Source organism: Castor canadensis, chromosome 2 (genome assembly GCF_047511655.1).
Source record: "Castor canadensis chromosome 2, mCasCan1.hap1v2, whole genome shotgun sequence".
Classification (NCBI taxonomy): Eukaryota; Metazoa; Chordata; class Mammalia; order Rodentia; family Castoridae; genus Castor; species Castor canadensis.
In genome coordinates, this window is record NC_133387.1 from 70,097,605 (window position 1) to 70,105,112 (window position 7,508).

Below are 7,508 nucleotides of genomic sequence, written 5' to 3' on the forward strand. Positions count from 1 at the left end.
AAATAATTGGTGGTCTAATCACTTGCTACAAAATAAAATTTTCCAAATGCTACATGATTTTGATGTTAAAAGAATGATTTGAAGTGGAAAAGGGCATGGTATGTACAATATAGTAACTACTGTAAATCTAAACTTACACATATGAATTATGATAGTAAAGATCCAAATTGTGAAAAACAACGTAGAACTAAAATCCCAGAACTCCTGGGGAAAATTACATGGATAATGACAGAGTATTAGCTTTAAAATTTTTTATTATTCAGGAGAAAGGTAGAGATGTTGAGTAACTTTAGATTTTAAATATGCATGCTAAAAGTTTTATAGAAAGTAATCAGAGATGAAGATAGAATACAAACCTTTTATATATCAGTAAAAGAACAACTGTGGAAAAACAAAAAGGAAGATAAATAAAAAGCAAAAAAATGATTAAAATCTAATTGTGGCATGAGACAAGATTACTATAATTTCCATTCAAAACATTGTCACCATATTATCAGACCGGGAGCCAAGAAAAATATCGTTAATAATGATAATAGCATATATTCTAATATAGTTAAATTGAACTCAAGTACAGAAAAGTTAGAAGAAAAATAAATGTTATTCCAAAAAATTACTATCTAAAAAAATGCTTATCAGACAAAATAAGGCAAGAGTATTAACAGGAAATATACATTTCTCCAGAAAGCATACTGTTTTCTAAGATTTCATGATTTTTATAACTGAGCTTTAAAATATTTTCCTGACAAATTCAGATCTGGTATCTCAGTTTAAATGTTCTAGTGAGTGCTAACTCAGTGAACACCAGTTTGGGATTTCTAGATTCATTTTCCACCACAAGGAAAATGGACTCCTTGGATAAATGGCTGAATCTGGGCCTAGGAAAAGTGATGAACTGAAAGAGCCTTGACATTCTTGTTGTAACACAAAACTAGCAGGGTATCTAAGACCTTACAGATTGTGTAAAAATCCAGATTAGATCCAAGCTCTATTTCATAAACCCACAAAGAATGCATGAATGTGATGCAGCACATCAAATATGCTAAAATACACTGAAAACAATCCACTGTTCATTGGATACATTAGGAAAACACTATCAAAACATCTCTTAAAGGCAAGCATTTGTCTTCCTTTTCTTGTGAAAGTTATATCTCAAGCTAACAAGTACCAGACAAGTATTTACCTCTGTAGCAAAAATCTAGCTTGTAAATGAACACAGAACAACAGTCTTAGAGTTACCACTTTGCAATCTCAAATGAATTTTGAAAAAATACCAATGGCTGCCATGCTCACTAAGTGAGAAAGAAGTTGAGAAACTACGACAAGGTCAAAATGGCAAACGTGGATGTATCTATCAATATCAAGAAGAGAAGTAGCCCAGCCACTTGTTAGGTACTCAGAATCACTTATACATATTTTTGCCCAAAAAGAAAGGAAAAAATGCCTAATCTATTAGTCTAATTATGAGTTTATGAAAAGTACAGCAAACAGAGAAACATAGTTCCTATAGTAACATCTGTAGGAAATGTTTTAAGAAAAATGTTTCAGGTTCTTCACTAAATAAACAGGAATGAAAGTGAGGGAAGGAATCTATATAAGAAGTAGTGTAGTCATATTAAGTAAAGAAAATGCAATTGAATTGCAGAAATTTAAATAGTGACTGAATAGTTGATAAAAAATATTGTTAAATCTTAGGATTATAATGATATTGTTGGTATGTTTTTAAAAAAGAATAATCTCTTAATATTTCATAGCAAAATATCTATAAAGGAGTCCTAGAATATCTATGGATCTTCAAAATAATTACAAAATGGGAAAAATAAAGCAGTACTGGCTATTTGTTGAAGCTGTTTGATGGAAACATGAGTGTCCATTATTTTGTTCTCTACTTTGTCTTATGTTTAAAATTTTCTATAATAAAAGAGGTTGAGAAGAAAATGTTAGTCATACTAATATGCTTCTAACATGCAGTTTTATTATGAAAACCCTTTGACTACATTTCTAATTTCAAGGAAATCTGCATATGTAGCCACAAATAGAATATAAAGATAAGAAAATTAATAAGGGAAAAGCATTTGATTCTTATTTTATCTGACCATTTCATTGGAGAGAGCTCTTTTATGTTTTTAATTTTGGTGATAATACATAGTAAAAAAATTGTTGAGTACTTGGTAAAATATTAATCTAAATTTTAGCAGTCTGCAACTTATGTTTGTAAAAAAGAAAATACTCTTATCATGAAACCCTACAAGTTCCAGTCAATTGATGAAATGACATAATTGTTTATTTGCCTTTGATGGAAATATGCACTTAAATATTTTTGATGGATAGAGAAGCATATACACATCTTGGTTTTGCAATTTAATAGCTTTTTTTCTATGTTCAATTTTTATTTTATTTATTTATCTTAAAGGATCTTGAACAGTTTCTTTTTTATTAAAGCAGTGTTGGATTGTGTTATAAAGATTAACAGTCAGCTCTTAATACCAAGAAAACATAAGTGGAAGTAAAAATCCCATTTATATAGCATCCCAATTTTTAAATAAAGGTCAAGATTTACCAAATGACCTTAGGTGGATATAATGTCCTAAATAGACTTTTAAAATACTTGGCCACTTACTTGCCTCAAATGACTCTAGTACTCCACTCTTCTGGTTCCCCCTGAATACTTGAGGCAGGAACTTCCCAGCAGTTAAATAAGACAAACACTGTATGTCCAAATGTTTTTATTGGGGTGGTTTCCCACCTGTCTTGATTCAGGGTGCTCTTAATGCTGCTTCCTTCTAAAGGAACATTCTTCTGTAAGCCTTGTTTTCTTCCTGTGGGCTGGCAGAGGACAGCGGAGCAGCAAATACACAAAACAACCATTTGTGCATGGCTAAAAGCGGTGGTGATTTTAAAGCATCCTGGGCATTTCATACCCATGAAGTAGGAGTTGGGGCTTTCCACCAGGCACTTCTTCTTGTGTTTCCTCTTCTCCTCTGGTGAGGAATAAAGGAGATCCTTTGCAAGAGGCATGTTCTTGTGAGGAGGTTGTCACTGCCAGAAAGCTGTATGTTCAATTTTATAGAAAGTAGATAGATTTTATTCTTTTGAATACTATATAGCAGCAATCTATAACAAATGATAGATCAATAGTAAGTATATGATAATGAAGAACATATTTAGATTAGTTCATATTTAGATGAACAAATGATTGCACATTTATAAAGACCCTTATGATATTTCAACATTATAAAGTTCATTTTATTGATTATAACTTGCTGAAGATTTTAATGATGCATATTATGTCTCTTTGTACATTTCAAAGGTATGTTTAGTAATTTAATAAAAACAGAAAATTTTCAAACTGGTTGTTTAAAAATCTACTGCTTAGATCCATTGACTGAGTCATCTTTCAAATTTTACTGACTGTTAGAATTTCATACATAAAGCCTTAGCAGTTTTTTCTTAGGAAACAATAATATGCAACTGTGAGTTTGCCACTCCACAAAAAAATATTGGGAGTAGGCTATGAAAGTCAACTAGAGAAATGCTACTGACTTAGAAATTAGGAGGGCCCTAAGACAGAAAAAAAAAAAAAACTAATCAAAACCTTTGAACAAACAACTGTACTTAGTACCAAGTCCCAGAGGCATTTGTATAGCTAAAGGAAAGGAAACTATATTAAAGCAAATACTAAATCTAAAATTTTGAAAACTGTACATTATTTGGCATATCTATTTCTAACACAAATGGTTATCTAATTCCTTTTATCTATTACAGTTGAAGTGCTTTCTTTAATCTTCTTAAGTTTCCCTTAAGAATATGAAAATGTGAGCCAGAAAAGTCATGTTCAAGGTCCGACTCTAATATTTTGTAGCTTTATAACTGGGCAATTCACTCAAACTCTTTAGTTTCAGATTTATCCTTTCAGCTTCAGTTTTATTTTCTATTATCATAAAATAGTTGTCATAATACTTATCCTTCTTCCCTTAGGGTTATTGTGAGATTAAATAATTATTTTCATGAAAGTGCACTGAGAAATCTTAGAAGTATGTCAATATTAATAAGAATCCAGAACTTCACTCTGCAGTTCCAACCACTGAGGGCCAGGTTAAGCATATGAGACAAAAAGGTAGGCAGAAGATAATCGGAGCCAACCATATCTATAGAAGTGAAATACAGTACTACCATATTCAGGACAACACACTGGAAGAAATGTTCTCTCAACATTGCACTTCTGTGAACCTCAGGCTGTGTGGCCCTGAAATAATTTAAGAGAATAAATCCTTTACAAGGTTCTTATTCTAGAATGTTCTTTCACTTTGAGACATGGGAGCCAGAGAGCCTCTTCCAGAGAAGTCAATTAATTATAGCTTTGATTTTCCCATCTTTGTCTTTTGGCTCCACCATTTCTTAGTTGTATGAACTTGGATAGACTGATTCACTTTCTGAGATTTGATTTCCACTCTCATGATAGTAATGGTACCTGCTTCTGTTAAGTTGAAAGAGCAGAACTTAATAGACCATAGTTGCTTAACTAAACAACGTTAATTTCTTCTCTTTTCTGTTCAAAAGAACTTGGTGGATTATTTGTTGCTTTCTCCTAGCAAGGAATCTCAGAGAAGGTCCATGAATTTCCAATTATTTAGAAAAAATAAAAGTCCTCTGGGCTCTTCTGGTTAAAAGAACCCTCGTTCTCATTTCCTTAAAATACTAATGAAATTGAACAATCAGAATTCCAACCTTCATTTGAGGTTAAAACACCATACCTATGGTACTCATTAGTATGGAAAGCAGTAGTGGGGAGAGCAGGTGTGGGCTACTTGATTTCTCTGTGTTCTGTTATTCTTCCTCTTCTTTCTAATCTCCAGCATTGCCTCTGCTCATTGGTTTGCTTCTGGCTACTCCAGTGTTGGAATGAGCATAAGAGAGGAGAAATAAACAGAAAAGTCTAGTTACGAAATGGCATTTGTTTTCTAGGCTTAGAAAACATTGAAAGGTGACTTTCATCTTGGGCATTCTGAGCTCTCAGGGATTCCCCACTATAACCCTTTAACTGGGCTCCCTACAATGCAGCCCATGCATGTTTTCTGATGCTGGTCCTTACTTTGGATTCTACCCTCAGCCCTTGTTAACAGCTTTCACTAGACCTTTCTGCCCCTACTCCATGGCTTTTTCTCCAAAGCACTTTTCCTAATTTGATACATTTGTTTATTGCTTATCATCCCTTGACAGACTATAAGATTTTAGAAGGCATAGATTACCTGTTATTCATAATTGCATTTCCTGTGCCTAGAATAATGCCTGGCATATAGTAGATGTTTGATAAACATTTGTTGAAGAAATGAGTGAATAAATGAGCATTTGGGGGAAGATCCCTTATTCTGGTATCCCCTTGTCTAAGCAGCTCTGTTTGATGTACTACAAAACAACCACAACAACCACAAAAAACAACCCTCTACTACTAAACAATAATTCCCCTCACACTACTGTCTGACAAGTGGAAGAGCAGGTACTTTTCAACTCAGTCCTCTTTATTCTTCGAACAGCTAGATAAACACATGCTCTATTTGTCCTCTTTCAAATATCAGTGTAATGTCTGTTTCAGTATCTCACAAGGTACAAAGTCAAGTCCTCTGGGTCTTAAAGAACTCTCTGGCTTAAAATTAGTACTGTTTGTCTCCCCACGCAAATGGATAGCACTTCACCACCTCTCCTCAAAGAAATTCACTCACAAATTCCTCTCTCTCTTCATCTTTAGCCACTAAATATTACCGATGTGGACTTTTTGCAAAGCAGAATGGCAGACACCTCCTTTGCCAGTCCTGTGTAGCTGAGTTCAAGCAACTTGCTTCAGACCTATAGCTTTGCTCTGCCATCGGGGCCTCAGTAAAATCTGAATTCTACTTTGGAATCCCATTACATTTACCCTGAAAAGCTGGTGTGTTATAATAAGATAAAGTATGTCACTCACTTAACCTAGTTAATATAAAACAAAAATTTATTTCTATTTGGACTCCTTTCTTGCTGCTCCAACTAAAATAATAGATCAAATTCTGCCCATAATTGCATTTTCTTGGAAACTTTTAAGCATTTTTAAAAGAAAGAAAGGGGCTAATAAGTTCCTTAGAAATTACGAAGAAGAAAATAATATGAAAAAAATTCAAGATCATCATAAATATTTCACATGTGAGTTAGAGGTACAGTATTTGCTTTTTCCTGACAAGAATATATCATATTTTGTTACTAATTTTTAAATTTCACTTTAGATATGCAAGCTAGGCAATTTTAACTTGTCAGAGTCACATAAATTACTGACTTACTTTAAGAGCAAAGGCTATTTTCTGGTATCCAGTGATTAGATCTGAAATACAGTTTACAGCAAAATACAAGATTAAATAGTTTCTCCTCTAAGAGTGGTAACCATGTGCTTCTTGTATCCTCCTTAATGATTAACTATTCATGTGTAGTAGAGAGTGAAATTCATTAGGGGCAAAATATTGCAGGTGAGCTCATTCTCCTGTTACCTTGATGTATGGAATTATTCCCTCAGGTCCGAATCTAATCAAATGTGACCACAATTCATCTAATACTTTCTTCTGGAACTGTGTAGCCTTAAGAGTATTACCTACTAATGAATTCTTCTACAGAGACACCTGCAGAAAATTCTCCTGTAACCAAGTAATTCTTGAGAGAATTTTATTTGGGGAAGGAGTAGCTTTATTAGAGTTATCAATATTCTAGGAACTTGACAGATTACCTAGGATTACCTAAGTGTAATGAAAGATGAGTTTAAACACTTTCTGCAAATGCCATAATGATTTACAAGAAGAAAAAATAAATAATATGTATTAGAACAGAAGTATAATATGACTTGAGTTAATTGGGTATACTATGTGGAAGTCTCTTCCTGGTTCAAAATGTAGCCTCACCAGAAAAAATTGCTACACATGTGGACCCTGTATCTGAAATGCATTTACCGCAAAGTTATCCTGATGCCTGAGAGGTAGCCTGATCTCACAAATCTTAGTACCTACCTGAAGACTTGAGACAAATACCTTAAGAGAGAAGTCAAGTAAATAATTATCAAACTTCTTACTCTTCTATCTGTATCAAAAACAATGAATGCAAAGCAAAGGAACTTTCTTGTGTCCCAACAATTCTCTATCATTGAATTACAATAGTTCACACCTTGTCTCACCAAGCACAATCCTTGAAACTGCTGTGAATGCGAAGGTTTGGTGAAGATAAAATTTAAATATTTACTTCCCAGTTGGCCATGGCCTGGGGCACAGAATCCAAGTGAGACCACACCATACCTTCCCATCAGCTTCCTAGGGAATTCTGCTTTGATGCTGACAGTACCCATAGTGCAGTGCCCTGGGACCTCACAGAGTGTTACAGTGATTAAAAATCCATATACTTGGAGCTAAATCAACCTGCGTTCAAATCCTACCTAATTTACTAGGTGTGTGAATCTTGGAAATGGATTTGTTTTCTACGAGCCTCAGTTGCCTGTCTGATGG

General features: G+C 33.8%; 1 pseudogene; it reads right to left on the reverse strand.

Annotated features, from left to right (window-relative positions):
• Nucleotides 1–2,764: 2,764 nt before the first annotated feature.
• Nucleotides 2,765–3,015, reverse strand: LOC109676646 (small ribosomal subunit protein eS27-like; annotated as a pseudogene).
• Nucleotides 3,016–7,508: the final 4,493 nt, after the last annotated feature.